The sequence below is a fragment of the Nymphalis io genome, chromosome 3 (assembly GCF_905147045.1).
Source record: "Nymphalis io chromosome 3, ilAglIoxx1.1, whole genome shotgun sequence".
Classification (NCBI taxonomy): Eukaryota; Metazoa; Arthropoda; class Insecta; order Lepidoptera; family Nymphalidae; genus Nymphalis; species Nymphalis io.
The window spans coordinates 9370178-9386374 of record NC_065890.1 but is presented as its reverse complement, the minus strand read 5'-3'; the positions used below and the strand labels follow the sequence as shown (position 1 = coordinate 9386374).

Sequence of the window (16197 nt, the reverse complement as noted above, 5' to 3'; positions counted from 1 at the left end):
CTAAATTAGTTATAGTGCACGATTTTGGTCCAGCGACGCCAAAACGAATTTAGGTCTTGAATATCACAATGTAGCTATATTTTTGCCCACGTCACATAATTTTACCGATAGGGAACCGACGCGCCGTCTAGACACGACAGACCCGCTAGACTAGTCTTACGACCATTACAATGTACGCGAGACGCACTTTACTTACTTCCCGATTCGTCTGCCAACAAATCTGATTTAAGGAGGTACCGATGCTAAAGTAAGGTTCTCGATCGAAACCGTGCTGGGAGCAATGATGACAGCGTCTTACCACACAGTAAGTGCGCTGAGCATTTGCGGAATCTATATTGACACATTGAGTGCAGCGCCTCACGGGTGCTCTCTGTGTGCCTACATCCTGTATGTTCGAATATATCTTAGAGACTTGTGACGTAATAGACAAGTGATGGCTAAACGTTTAACGCTAAGTGACTAATGTGATCAATCGGCTTACTTAACTGAAACGTAAACTAAACGCACTTTGTTATTAAAAAAAAACTTGAACGTTTTAAATATTTTTTATGCAAATGAGCTAAGAGTACATTTGCGATTTCGTCATCGTGAAATAAAAATAACGATGACACTATAGGAAATAGCGTCCTATTTACTTTGATATTAACTACTATACATGATGTAGTTGTGTTGTTTAGTGTGAGGAGTAAAGTCGTGAATTCATTAGATCATCCGTGTTCTTACCTCGAGACACGTCACAGCATTAATTTGTCTCTAATAATGATAATATGTTACTCTACATCACAAACAAAGGAGGTGATACTATAAATAGATATTGTTTAATTTTATTTAATGCTATTTATGATCTTTAACTGGTCTTTTCAAAATATACAATCTCTATAAAAGTACAATAATTGAAATGCTCATTATCTTCAGGCATATTTAACTTTTCGAACGAAAATTTCTAGCGAAATTATGACCTCAGTTGGAATTGATCACCTGTCTGGCTCTGGCTCGTTTTAAGACGTTACGATAATAAATTAAGTCAATTGAATACCTTGTCTTCTGATATATTAAACAAAAAGTTAATATAATATATACTTTACTTTATACAAAAAGATAATGGTTTCGATTTTGCTATCAACTAAACTAATAAATTAGCAGCACCAACATAATTGGTATTATTTTCAACTACAGTAGTAAAAGAGACAGTAAATTATTAAGTCCTGCAAATTAGTTAAGTTTAAATGTTGTAGAACAGATCTGCGTCAATGTTAAATGTATAAATAAAACACTGTGTGACTTTAAGTGTAACAAATCGGAACAACTCATCACAGGAAATGAAAGTTAAGTGTTTCCAGGGTAGAATTAAAAAATGATAACCTTTTCAAATATAAATGAAGATTCGGGTATAGGACCACTAATCAGTTCATTCAAATTAAATTTAATTTAAAGAAAGGTACAAAACATTTTTCTCTTTCGACGTAGAAATTGACAAATTACGCGCTTTCACTTTTCTCTTTAAGGTGTTGCATGAGTTTTGAGTTTGTGCTGATCTTCATAATCTTCCAAGTTCTACGACTACACAATTACACTAAATAAAAAATAAATTTAAATCTGATTGTTTTTTAAGTAGGAAGCTACTTCTCCGCTATCCTTATACATAAGGTATAACAATATTTTTAATAAATTTTAAATATAAAAGTATTTATATCCTTTGATAGCTTAGGAACCAACTAGCGATAGTTCTACATTTATCGTATGACAAAATATATTTTACCTTTGAAAAGTAAGTCAAGTTCATTATAATTGACGTTCAATGTCAGAGCTAGTGGGACGCGAGATGGGGCGGCACTTTCCCAAGCAGCTCTCCCACCTGCGTCCGGGAGGGATAGACGTCACGATCGCTTTGCAACGCGATTATGACACTCATTTAGGACATCCTTTATAATGACTATGCTATATAATAATGTAAACGAGTATGGACACATCTCTATTACAAACCAGGTAAAATTCTAGACGCTTTCTATTACTACAAAATATCGAAAGTTGCAAAGAAATGATTAATTTTCTAAATATTGTGTGAGATTCGCACCAACACTCGCAATAGTAAATTGATTCGATTTCGTTATTGTTATATCATAAATACAGAAATGTAACGCAGATTTTTACAGCAGATGAACAATTTTAAATCGCATGTAAACTCTCAAAATTAATAACTTTCACTAGAGAAAAGATCCGATCATTGAAATCAATTTAAGTCATGCTTATTCATCATATTATTTGTTTGCTTATCTTAGTGAAGCTCAAATAGTGATGATATTTACGAAAGAATTATGAAGTCATGAAAGTTTAATGCATATATGTACACTTACATAAACGAATTTGTTATTTCAGTTAACTTCATAACAGTAGATTTCTAATAACATTTGAATAATTATAGCCGTTTAATTTTCGTTATAGATATTAATGTTATTGATTTTTTTACAAAAAATAATTTGATTTATGAATATTTATTAGGAAATTACAATTATTCAATAATAACGAATTGTAAATTTAGTTATTACTATCAAACCCCAGTTTGTGAAGTAAATCCTACAAAATCTACCATTTTTACGTACACACTACATTTTGGAATCATACATGATACAAAATATTTAAATTATAAGGTAGCAGCTGTAAACTAAAATAAAAATAATATTGTTTTTGGTAATTCGCAAATAGCTATATTAAGTTTAAAAAGACAATTATTTTGAAATCACAAACAGACACTTTAATTTTATTTACCTATACTAAAAAACTTATCTATAAAAATACAGTATAAAAATACAGTACAGATTAACATAAGAACAACAAATGGCGTCAATTGATAAAAAGACATGGGAAGAGACGGATTGTGACTTATAAAATTACTGTAAATCTGAATACGGAATGTTTTTTTTGTTTAAATATCTGATAATATACCTTAGTTCAATATGTATCTACGTGTTGGAAATAAAGTATACTGAATGACTTATTTTTTCTGTTTGATACGTCATAAAACAATATACATATTTAAAAATATATATAATAATATGTCAGGTGATTTGTTTACATTTAATTAATTTCTAAAATGAACAAGGTCTAATGGGTAATCATATTAAACTAATAAATGTATTTGTGTAAATACATAATTGCATGTAAAACGCATTTGATTTATAAATCAACGTAATAATTACAACTTGGTACTAATTTGGAATCATAGTTTACCCTGTTCTTGTTTGATTTAAATATGAATAATATCGGTGTTGCATGTTCATTTAAATATCAGTTTAATCATGAGAGTTAGCTTGAGCTTTAAACCCGCCTTTTGTACAACATATATTCAGTGCTCTGCAATAAAGTGTTAACTAAATAAGTTAGTTGTGGTTTGTATATAAAAATGAAGTATATGGTATACGAATATGCTCTTTTTAATTTATTTTTCCTTGCTATACTATTATTATTTTTTAAATAATCGTTTTTTGTAGTTTGAAATATTGATTTGTCTTTTTTTTGTGCCTGTTCATATAATGCCTTATTTTTCATGCAGTTAACACATGTCATTGAGGTACCACTATTGGTCTTTTTTTGTCAACTCTGTACTCTGTATTTTTGTGTTGTTGGTGATCTAATAAACAATAAACAAAAATAGAAAAAAAGACAAAATTAATTAATTGTTGAGGAAATTATTTTAGCAATTAGATTAAATCTTTGACAAAACAAGAGTTAGCGAAAAACATAATATGTATATTATTTTTTTTCCACATTGTATCTGAAATTTAATATAATTATATAGTTTATTCATCGTATATACCAAAGCATAGATTAATTTAAATTAATTCTAATATCATTATAATGGTTGCTTCTGTGACGTTATTACTACTACCTTAGTATAATAACATTTATATGTAATAGTGTTATTATTTTAAGACAACTACTTTATAAATATCAAAATAAAATAATAAAATACGGAAACTGTACACCATATAATGTTTGTATTTGTATAAACATTTCACGTTTAAATGTACATAACCTTGTTACCTTATTAGAAATTTAATACAAATACAAATTGTATTGGTTATTATTTCTAAAAATATTCTAAATTCTTTAAAAATTATTAAGTACTCTATATCCAATATAGATTTGTAAGTTACTATTTATTTATAAAACGATAAATTCCAAAAAAATAGTAATGGTTTTTAATATTTTGTTATATAACAACACAACTTATTTTACTAATGATTATTTTAAAAAATGATTATTTTAAATTGTACACAATATATTTACGGCATTTAGTTTCAGCCAGATTCTTGCGATGCAGAATGACAGGCCCTCAGTGGAATCATTGAGAACACTCGAAACACGCAAGAGACAGAGAGCATCTTGGAGCATACTACAAATTATAGATGCGTTTATAGAGTTCTTTTATCTGGCATTGAATATAGCGATAGATTTGATTTTTGTTATTTTATATTAAGTAAAAATCAAAATTGAACAATGTTAACAGACAACTTTTTACAAAAATTGTCAATTTTCTAATTTGAATCATGGATATACTAGAATTTTTTTATAATCTGTTTCTTTTATTTTAAAAAATCTATCTTCTAATTAGATCTGTCTAATTTTTTAGTTAATAATTTTACCAAAGCCATGCAATTGCTAACAAAATTCTACGCACTGTTTAATCTAATTAAATATCTGAATATGTTGTCTATGATATATGTATATATCAGAACAATGTATTTAGTATATTACGTAATATGAAGTCATCCATAAAATATCTCAATAAAATCGAGGCATTGAGAGAGAAATAATTCTTTACTCGATATCGATAGTAATATAATTGTAGTAATAAATATTCCTAGTGTGTTACGAGACTCTACTAAAATGTAACTTGGTGAAGGGGCTTGGCGGTCTGCCAGTCGGAAGACAATCCTGGCGCGCAGTCAGGACATTTTGATACCACTTGCTTTATCTACCAGCTATACGAGTTTCTACTTCAATTAAATCGATTTTCAAGGAATTTTGCTAGAGCACTTTCAGTCCTGTACAAGTGGATTTTGATTTGTTTTATTATGGAATAAACTGCCTAATTGATTTGGAATAAATGCATGCAGATAAAATATAATATAATAAAAAATATTATTATTACCACTATTTTAACGCACTTTCGTTAATCTTCTTTCATTAATGCCAAGGTATCTCGAATCAAATGTTGTGGTCCTTTTAACATTCCAACGTAAAAAAATAATAGCACAATGTAATGTTTTGTTTAATTGTAAATCGGATAAAAAATTAAATAGACAGGACAGTGTAAAAATAAAAATATATTTTCATTTTATTGCGTTGTATAGCAAAGTGGAATCACTAAGCAGGTCTCCATTAGTTTTTATTGAGCGAGAGTTAGCGACCGTAGTCGAGTTGAGTTGCGCCAAGTTAAACTCTGAAATAACATTTCAAGCCTTCCCCTAGTTTATTAGGAAAACACATTTATTGGCATTTTTAACTTCTCTGTTATATAACACTTCTATTTTAAATGTAAGTTGTAACTAACTGTATTTATTTATTTATTTTTTTCAGCCTTTTGCCGTCCACTGCTGGACGAAAGCCTCCCCCATAGAACGCCAACCATCCCGATCTTGGGCAGTCCGCATCCATTCCGAACCGTATTAATACCTTAATTATTCTTTCATTTTCTAATTTAGGGTTTACTATTATCTATTTAAAACATCGTAAGAGATTATCACAAAAAATATATCAATGATACCTACTTTAGTATTCGCTCTCGAAATAAATACTAAAACTTAGAACAAGTTGACGTATAAAGAATACATATATTACTTTGACTAATTATATAAATAGAAATAGTATAACTTTTTAGTGAGGGTTCTAAACGAAGACGCGACGACGAGATTAACCAGTATCACATTACTTCACGACAGATTATCCTAATCAATGCGCCAGAAGACACCATCAAACTTACTTAGCATAGGCGTTGACTTTACTCCGAGAATGATACAGGTAGCTACATCTTACTAAAGCCGTTTAATGACAATGTTCAACGTTCATTAAGTCTACGGCGCGAACGTATTTTGTAACGTGTCTGTGAGATGCTAATTTGTACCCGAACACTCAATATAGGCCCGTCCTCGTATCCCCAAATACCTTTTCGCAGCGCAAAATTTAACTGCGCTGTTTGTTTATGTTAATATCTTATACAAGTTTTCATGAAAAACGTAGGATAAACTAGGTTTTGCTCGTGGATATTTCACGCTTCTTAACTTCCATACAACGTTTTCATTCGTTGTTCGTGTAAAGCTGTAAGTGATTGTTTCGTATATTTCAGGAGCATACGTTCTAGTTATTCAATTTTATTTTGTGTAACAGAACAAAGGAACTGTTCGTATGTTTGTACAAATTATATCAGAGAGTTAACGCATCTGTCTACACCATTTTACATACATATACAGAGTTAAGGAAATTGTTTATATTTTTTATGATTAATATCGATATATTTATATACAAGTACGTTTATAAGCATTATCATCATCACAAAATATAAATTAACCTTGGCCAAAAATAGTTGGTACAAAAAAAATATATACATTTTCATGGAACAAAGACCGGTTGATATTTAATTTTTCACAAGCTCAAGCGAAATGTCATACACGTAAAAGCTTATTCATAGCACGTTCCAAAAGTGTATTTCGTTAGAATATAAATTTACCCATATTCATTAATGCCATTATTTACTTTTACTTCGAAATTTTTAAAAATAGATCGAAAATAAATTAAATATATTCGTATCATAATTAAGAAGAAATAAATCGGCCGGTGACAAAAAAACCTTGTAAATATTATAATAGTTTTCACCCACAGCTTCGTCTCACGTGCAATTTCTTGAGTTAAATAACAGCCTATGTCTCGTTTGCTACGTGGCAACGTGATACTTTCACATTCATATTTATTACTTATGCTTTAATATTAGTTGGAACAATACCCGTTACTATTTAATATATGTTTTTAAATAAAATAAAAAGCGGAACAACATTCCTAATAAAGCCTAGACATGATATTATTATCTGTATGGTTAAATCGATAACTTTTGATAAGGAAACCTTAGCATGCGAGGTTTACTAGCATTCGACCTTTTTCATTTAGTAGAATAATTAAATTCATTTACCGAGATTCCTAATATAAAAATGATATTGAATTCTTATCAAATTTATATATTGGTTCTTCGAATTATAGAAACGTACACAAATGATGATATCCAAAATCTATTGCTGTAATTACGGTGATACAAATTGTTGTGATACAAAAAGTAACCATGGTCAAATAATAGATCATAGTTCACACTATCAATCAACAGCCAATCGTTGTCCACTGCTGAACATAGGCCTCTCCCAAGGTGCGCCAAAGCTCCCTGTCCTCCGCCTTCCGCATCCAGTTGGTGCCCGCCACCTTCTTAAGTTCGTCGGTCCACCTGGCTGGAGGGCGCCCTACGCTGCGCTTGCCGATTCGCGGTCTCCACTCTAGGACTCGTCTGCTCCAACGGCCATCGGTCCTACGACATACGTGACCAGCCCACTGCCACTTCAGCCTGCTAATTTTGCAAGTTATGTCTGTGACTCCGGTTCTTTTCCGGATAATCTCATTTCTGATCTTATCCTTCAAAGATACTCCGAGCATAGCTCGCTCCATAGCACACTGAGCGACTTTGAATTTGTGGACTAGTCCCGCAGTTAGTGTCCACGTTTCGGCACCGTATGTCATGGCAGGTAAGACGCATTGGTTGAAGACTTTCGTCTTAGATTGGTTGAAGACTTTCGTCTTTTAGGCTAAATAACTGGGGTTTGTGAATTATTGTTATGCCTTTACAGAGCCACGAAAAAATACATACAATGCACGACACTGTTTGTATAAATTTTTGTATGTATGAATTTTACAATTTATTTGAACAGTTTCATTTTTTTGTATTATCATTATAACGATATGTGAAGGACAAATGATTATAATTGTAAATGTTAATCATTCTTTTGAATTTATTGAAGTATTAATAGATATTTTCGTTAACCAAAAAATAATATATTTTTAAGTAGGTCTTTTATTTGTACATTAAGAGAAATCATTAAATCCCTAAAATTAATGGTTATTATTAATTATAATGATTAACAGCAGCTCTTTCTTTTGAAAATTGATAATAATTAAACACACACACATAAATTATAGAAATAATAAGCTAATGTTAGTAAGGGAATGATTAGTTAAACAATCTTGTTTCTTTTTAACTAGACACCTAAACAACGTTTATAAATAATACCGATAGTTATTGAATCTATTTATTCAACCAATGAAGATTTATGTCATGTAGATTAAAATAATCGTTAAATTTAATGAACTTTAAGTGGCGCTTTAACTTCACGTAACGTATACGCAACCTAGTTATGATATAAAGTCGTATAGGAAGTTGTTGCATATATAAGGAAATTATATTTATTTGTTATATAAAAATATATACGTACAAAAATATATTTTATAAAATCGTTGGTTTTATTATTAGGACAGGCAATAAACAAACAATTGGATGGTTTAAACAATTATTATTTTTAGATTTGTTACAAATTTGCTACTTGTTTAGTGAATTTATAAATGCCTTTGTTTTTAATGTTTGTAGCTTCGACGTTTTCATTTTAGTTCTTCATAGTGATCGCATGAAAGGCTGCAAACAATTTACGTTGTTAACTATTTCATTTTTAAATTTATAGGACGGGTATGTATATATAGGCAGTATTTTGGGATAGATTTTACGTAATACACACACGAGCGTTGTTGTTAGGTCACAGAGTATAAATAGGTCACACGATACCTGGTCCAATATGTTAACAAAGGACTACCAATCGCTATACAAGCTGCGTATTGTCTATGCTTGTCCAGCTAACACTAAATGGTTCGCCTTTATATGTACCTATTCGAAAATTCAATTATGTCATAAAAACAAAAGACGCTAAACTAAGCTGTTTATTATGGCGCTAAGAATATAATTGTGTTAACTTTATAGTTATAATAGTAATTTTAATTTCATCATAAGTTATAATCAGTTTCGTTTTGAAATCTTTCAACATAATGTACATTAGTTTGAATTAATTTTGTTTATAATAACATGCCGGACGTACTAATATGCTCAAAAGTGGCCATCCCAGTCCGAGTCAGAACAACGTAAAACAAAGTATTGTTGTTTGTCGGCAGAATTGTTACATACAACTGCTTACACTTAAACCATAGAGATTGGATTTTAGAAGTTATACCGCATTGGCATATTGCGGGTACATTTCAGTAGTTAGACTTTAGCCATTTAAAAAAATAACTCAAAAATTACTTAATTACTTATTAATTACGCTTATAATATTACAACACATATTTCTTCTTAGGTTTCTCTACTGTCTGTACATGAAAGATATACGAGTAAAACTATTATCGGGGGGGGGGGGGGTTTATCAACGCAAAAACCAAAAACAATGTTTGTTAAAATTTTTGCCTGTCTGTGCGTTTGTGCGCTAATTTAATCTTTTAATTCGTAACTGATTTGGATGCTGTTTTGTGGCAAACTTTACTTTAAAATTCAGTGGTTCATAATTTAAAAAAAATAGCTCCATTTAAAGAATCATGTCGAACATTTATTCGATAAAAAATGCTATAAAATAACTGTTCAGTTGAATAACTGAAGCTTTAGATACTTATAAATGATAGTCTGTAAAATGATAATAAAGAAATTTAGATTTTTCCAATGTAAGTTAAACTAAATGTATATGATCAATATTAAAAAGAGTTCATGCGTATATGTAAAGCGCGCCGATTGCCGCGCTGTTGCCTTTAGCATTAAGTTTTTGCAGAGAACGCATGTATATCCGAGACGCACGGCGTTCCCTGGTAACAAGGTCCTGGTAAACCTTTGTATTCGTTTATAATATATTTTGTTAACTTAGGGTAGTAGCTTATTAAAAACTGTACATATTACGGATTAAAAAAAACACCAATATATGTAATACACATTTCTTTTGTTTTTCAATACTATATATATATATATAATTAATAGTATATACATAATTAACTAGCTATTGCCCGCGGCCTCGCTTGCGCGTTCGCATAGGTAAAAGATAAATGGTTGTATGGAAGTCTATGATTTTAAAGTAAAATGCAAGCATGAAATATCGGTCTGGTTATTAAAAAAGTATATTATGTAGTTTTTTTCGTTAGTAAACTTACAGTAAACTGTAGTTTGACTTAATATATTTATAGTGACCTAAATGGGTTGAACTAAAATGAAACCTAGCCTACCTAACCGAAGCCAAGATGACCTAGTGGTAGGAGCGCGTGAATCTTAACCGATGATCATGGGCTTAACCTGGGTAAGCACCACTGAATTTTCATGTGCTTAATATAATGCTATATATAATATAATGAGTATAATTCATCTCAGGCTTGACGGTGAAGGAAAACATCGTGAGCAAAACTGCATGTGTCTAATTTCATTGAAATTTTGCCACATATTTATTCCACCAATCCGCATTGAAGCAGCGCGGTGGAATAAGCATCAAAAAACCTTCTCCTCAAAAAAGGGAAGGGAGGCCTTAGCAGAGGGACATTCACAGGCTGTTACAAAATGAAACCTCACTGAAAACTATATTTATCTATACTAATATTATAAAGTCTCAGGAACTGCTGGCTTGAATTGAAAAATTATTTTAGTGTTGCATAGCCCATTTATCGAGGTAAGCTATATAACATCACGCTACGACCAATAGGTGCGGAGCATCAATGAAAAATGTCGCAAAAATGGGAAAGAGAGAGTTTCCGTTGCGTCCGCTGCGTAAACGGCTAAAGTTACACAACAATCATGTATGACGGAATTGTTCCTCTTGAAAAGTTCTAAAAAAAGTCGGTGATAGCATATGTCTATCTTTTAAGGTTGACTCATTGTAACCTTTTGTATAGTTATCAAATTTGTTCTAAAATAATGCATTATTTGTGGAGTCGTTTTAATAAACATGGCATTAATTCTTATGAAAGATCTAGATAAGATCATAAACAGTTTTTTAGTACTTTTTATAGTTTTGACATTATGTCAACAGGTAGTTGTGTAGGTTGTTTGAAAATACTCATACTTAAGTATTTTTTTTCGGTTTGTAAATAACTTTAAATAAGTTAAAGTTTATAGGTTAGGTAGGTAATCCGTTTCGTTTGTAAATGTAAGATGTACAAGCTTCGTCACGGTAGCATGCGAAAGCGATCCCGTGGCACTCCTCGTTAAGACGGAAAGAGTACCGCTGGTTTTTTAGTGAGTATTCCGATGTTTGGGGCGCACTCGGCGCCTTGGACACCGGCGAGCCCCACATACCCCCCCACTGTTTCCGTGGGGGAAACGCGTAACGCGTTTTTCCAGCATAAAAAAAGGTAATTCGTTTCGTCACCGCATATATTTTTTTCATTATTTTTTTTTAATTTATACTTAGTCAGTTAGTTGATAATAAGTACTTATTTCTTAGATACACCTCCCAGTTTTATTTATTTATTTAATCACAATAAATAAAACACAGGGAACGACATAAAAGCATGTCGGAATAGATTAAAAGGAATGCCGTTTTTCTCATGGCTAATTGTATGTTGTCCTAGCTAGATGCGGGTGCGGCGAAAACCAATAAATACGAATATCCCGCGAAAATAAAACTAAAAATATTGTTTATACTGAAATATTATAAGTGCTCATAGTGATTTCTTTAAGTTATACGCGGATAAAACCGCTGGCACAGCTAGTATTTTAATATGTGCTATTGTTTATTACTTAATTAGAATTTATTTGATTAGAATAACCTTTTTACGTGCATTACATATTAAATACAATCATAACAATGCCACAATGCTTAATTATAAGCATTTCTATTATATATTTAAGAAATAAATTTATTTCTTAAATATATATATATATATATTTAAGAAATAAATATATTTTAGATTTAGATTGACGTATGGCATATTCTAGATTTATATATATATATATATTTATATATATATATATATATATTTAAGAAATAAATTAATTTCTTAAATATATAATAGAAATGCTTATAATTAAGCATTGTGGCATTGTTATGATTGTATTTAATATGTATATATATATAAATCTAGAATATGCCATACGTCACATATGTATGTATTATAAAGAGAAATGTCATTCTTATTTCTAAATATAACCCTAATTTCTTAGCCGTGATTGAAAGTGAAATGCTTTACAAAAGTTATTTTTACACGTAAACTTGAGTTTAATTTATGGCATATTTCTCAAGCGAACAAAGCGTGTATTGTTTATAAAGTACGATTTATTTAAGGCCGGTCTCAGAGAGAAACGAACTTTCGTTTACATTATGAAACAACTTGATCTGTATCGGTCAGCTATTGTTAAGGAAAATATTTTTTTGCCTCTGATAATTGTAAAAGAATTCAATTATTGTATGGACTTAAAGAAAATATTATGATATAAATAGTGGACTTAATAACAATTTGTATAATCAAATGTATGTAAGAAATTGTGAGAATTTTGTTTAATTTATAAAATGCCAATGTATGATGATGATGATATAAGATAAAAAGGTAAATTTACTAAAACTGAGATTATCGGAGAAGCGCACGGACACATTATTTATGTAAATTTATAATAACAATGATAATTTTGATAGAATCAGTGAAGAATTATTGTAGAAACACGAGAATTAAAAACACAACTTACTCAGTTTCCAACTTCGCTAAGTCAATAAATTCTTTCTTGGGTATTTGTATTCTTATTTGTGTAAAAATCATTAATAAATAAAACATGTTACTCGATATATGAATAATGATTATATTGAAATTGACTAAAGCGTGGCGTTAGCATTTGTTTATTTTTAGCCAGATATAAATGTAATTGTATTTCATTCACTCAAAATCAATCAACAGCCAATCGTTGTCCACTGCTGAACATAGGCCTCTCCCAAGGTGCGCCAAAGCTCCCTGTCCTCCGCCTTCCGCATCCAGTTGGTGCCCGCCACCTTCTTAAGGTCGTCGGTCCACCTGTATTTCATTATCCTTCCATATTATTTAGTTGGTTGAATAGAAAAAATGCTGAGATTCTTGCCCATTCTTCTCAGTAGAATCTACATTCCGAATATAATTCTATAAAATGAGTAATTTAAAATGTTTATAAGATCCTACTTGAATAAAGTATAATATTTGATAGGATTTGAATTGAACAAACATTTTGGGACCTTTAAATCATTTCATATATTACAGTAACTCGTAGAAACATTAATTAAAAGTTAATATACTCGTTCAACTATTGGGGCTTGCAAATGATCAAAGTATAAAAATATTTAAAAAAAAAAACAAAATACAGAAACGAAAATACGAGAGATGTAATGAAAATATGAAATGCAAACGAAAACTTGTAGAGCTTGTAAATATTGGTTTAAATAAGCTAAATAAGTAAAAAATATATACAACTTTAAGTTATATTTTTATGTTAAAATATTACTGATTGATTTGTAATTAGTATTTATTAAATTAACTTAGATAGTGATGGATTTTACGTGTATTCCTTCGTCAATCTTCGCATTGATGAATAATATAGGAAAATATTATAGGTTGATTAATATACACATTTATTTTTGGCTGATACTCAATCTGATGATCACCAAAAACAATTTTCAAAAGAAAAAAGATACATATATTTATTATTTGATACCGAGAATTTAAAATACGTTTAATATATAATATATATTAAACATATTAATCAATTATTAATTTGTTATCTGGTGTAGACAAATCAAAGAGTTTTAATCCATCACGTAAGTTTTAATCACGGGTAAGTTTTAATCAGACAGGTCATATGCAGGCGGCATAATGAGATACGTCCATGTCAGTTCCACTTCCTTGAGTAACAATTCCATCTCGAGACACTTCATTTATTATTCACAATGAATTACTCGCTATGCCTTGTACGATGTAGTGGTACTCACTCTCCCTCTCATTTATTCAGCTAGTTTTGCGGAACTCAACAAAAATCCCTACGTGTAGCACGAGCTTCCGTAATTCCAAATCCCTAGAAATGACTAAATTTTTTAAATTCAGTTTTCATATTCGTTTTTCTGTGTGTATTAAATCCTCCACAATTTCCTTTAATGTTATATAAATTCATAATATAAAATGTCAATTTCAGTTCGAATTTCAAATTGAAGTTATGAAGTATTACCATCATTTATCAGTGTAAATAAATAAGTACTTAAAATTTTAAAACAGACATTAGGTTACCTTAGCATTATTTATTACGTATTACGAACGTTAACGTTAGTCATATACAATATCATTAAATAATAATATACTAGAAATCCTAAAAAAATAGATTGCCCCGTAATTTTATGATTTTGTCTTACATATGGACATAGACATAAACGTTGTAGACACTCTTTTTTCTCATTTTTTTTATAAATGATTTTAATGTTACCTACATAAAATAAGTAAATAACAATTGCTTTTTAAATGTTTTTAATTGAACCTAATGTTTTGAGGTTGGACTAGGAATTAATTTAAAGTACACAGTATTAAGATTAAACTACTAGTATCGCTCAACCGATTGTGCTGATTTTTTTATAGGCTCTTCGTGTTGTAATATAATATTGAACATTGTTTCTTTTAGTACATGGCTTAAATAAATGTTTCTTTACAAAAATGTTTGTTTTTATATATTATAATTGAATACAACATAATATAATTAAATACATAATGATGAAGAAGTTTCTATTTTTTCCATTTAAATATCCAAATAATTAATATAAATAAAAATAGGACGTGTCATACATAAACTTGCAAACGTCTTATGTACAGCACCTATATCTTATAAGATCTCGTTAATCCCTAACGAGCTTTCTAGGTTTAATTTATAAGCAAAGGCCTAGAACTGTCAACTAAGCGTCCTAACTAATTAATGAGATGTGATCGATCACTAACTAGATTAAGGTGATTATTACAAGTTTATTGAATTAACTGCCTAAATTTGTTATACACAATAGAAATACAAACTAACTAAATTAGTTAGTTAACTACAAGATTTTTTTATATTGTTGGTAAAATTAAACTTTTATGTTATATAAAAAATATTAGGAATTCTTTTGTCGTATTTACTATTTTGTTTTATATTTCAATACACATTTATAACTATATAGATTTTTTAACTAAGAAATATAACACACTAGAATCTAGACTAGAATCTAGTAAGTGAATTAATTCTAAGGTTTGCTTATTTTTATTACCTCCTGACATTTATTAGTTGCACTTAATATCTACTTTGAAATTTTACTCTTACCTTTCAAGTATATTAATATCTAAATATATACATGAACAGAATAATATAATATAAAATTATATAAAAAGCGCATCAATTGCTTAATCATATTAAAGCTTTACAAATTAAAATGTGACATAATATTATAGCTGAATAAAAAAGAATCCCTTAATTAACATCATCTCTGCAATACTCTGTCGTAATACTATTTTAATGGTCACACTTAGTGCAGTGTTAGCGTTAATGGTCATCCGTCAGGTCTGATAATTTATGTTGCTATTCCTGCTGAATACTGTTTTCATTAATTCTAATAAGATTCTCTTTTAGGTTAATTTCCTTAAGAGGTGCTGTAGCGCAAAATATTTACTAACGAACTTACACAAACTCGTGACTAGAACTAATGGTATGAAACGCTTAATCATGTGGATAAGTAGTGCCCCGTAAAAATAAATCAGTACTGTGTGTATGTTTAATAAATAGCTTTTTGTAATATACTATATAACGAATATATAAAGTGTTCCTTGAATATTGTATAATGATATTTGCAGTGACATATTTTTCAATATACCGAATATTCAAATAAAAACAGAAAGCATTTCGGGTTTCGCGGGGAATTGGCTTCATGTAAAATTTGAACTACCGAGAGCTTATATTGAAGGGGCGCCTACCTACCCTATGTGCTAACACTCGTCTTTGATAAGTCTTTTGATGTCTGGATCGTACAATAGTACTTTCATATCCGCACCAAAAATAACTTTCTTTGACTATAAAATTGGACATTTAGGCAGTCTTTTCTACCGAGCAATGAGGATCATTTAGGAGCATGA

The 16197-nt window shown here is 30.0% G+C and overlaps 1 protein-coding gene across 3 annotated transcripts in view; it reads left to right on the top strand.

Annotated features, from left to right (window-relative positions):
• Window positions 1–16197, top strand: part of LOC126780554 (uncharacterized) — a 135060-nt gene that overhangs the window by 49580 nt on the left and 69283 nt on the right. The window lies entirely within an intron of this gene.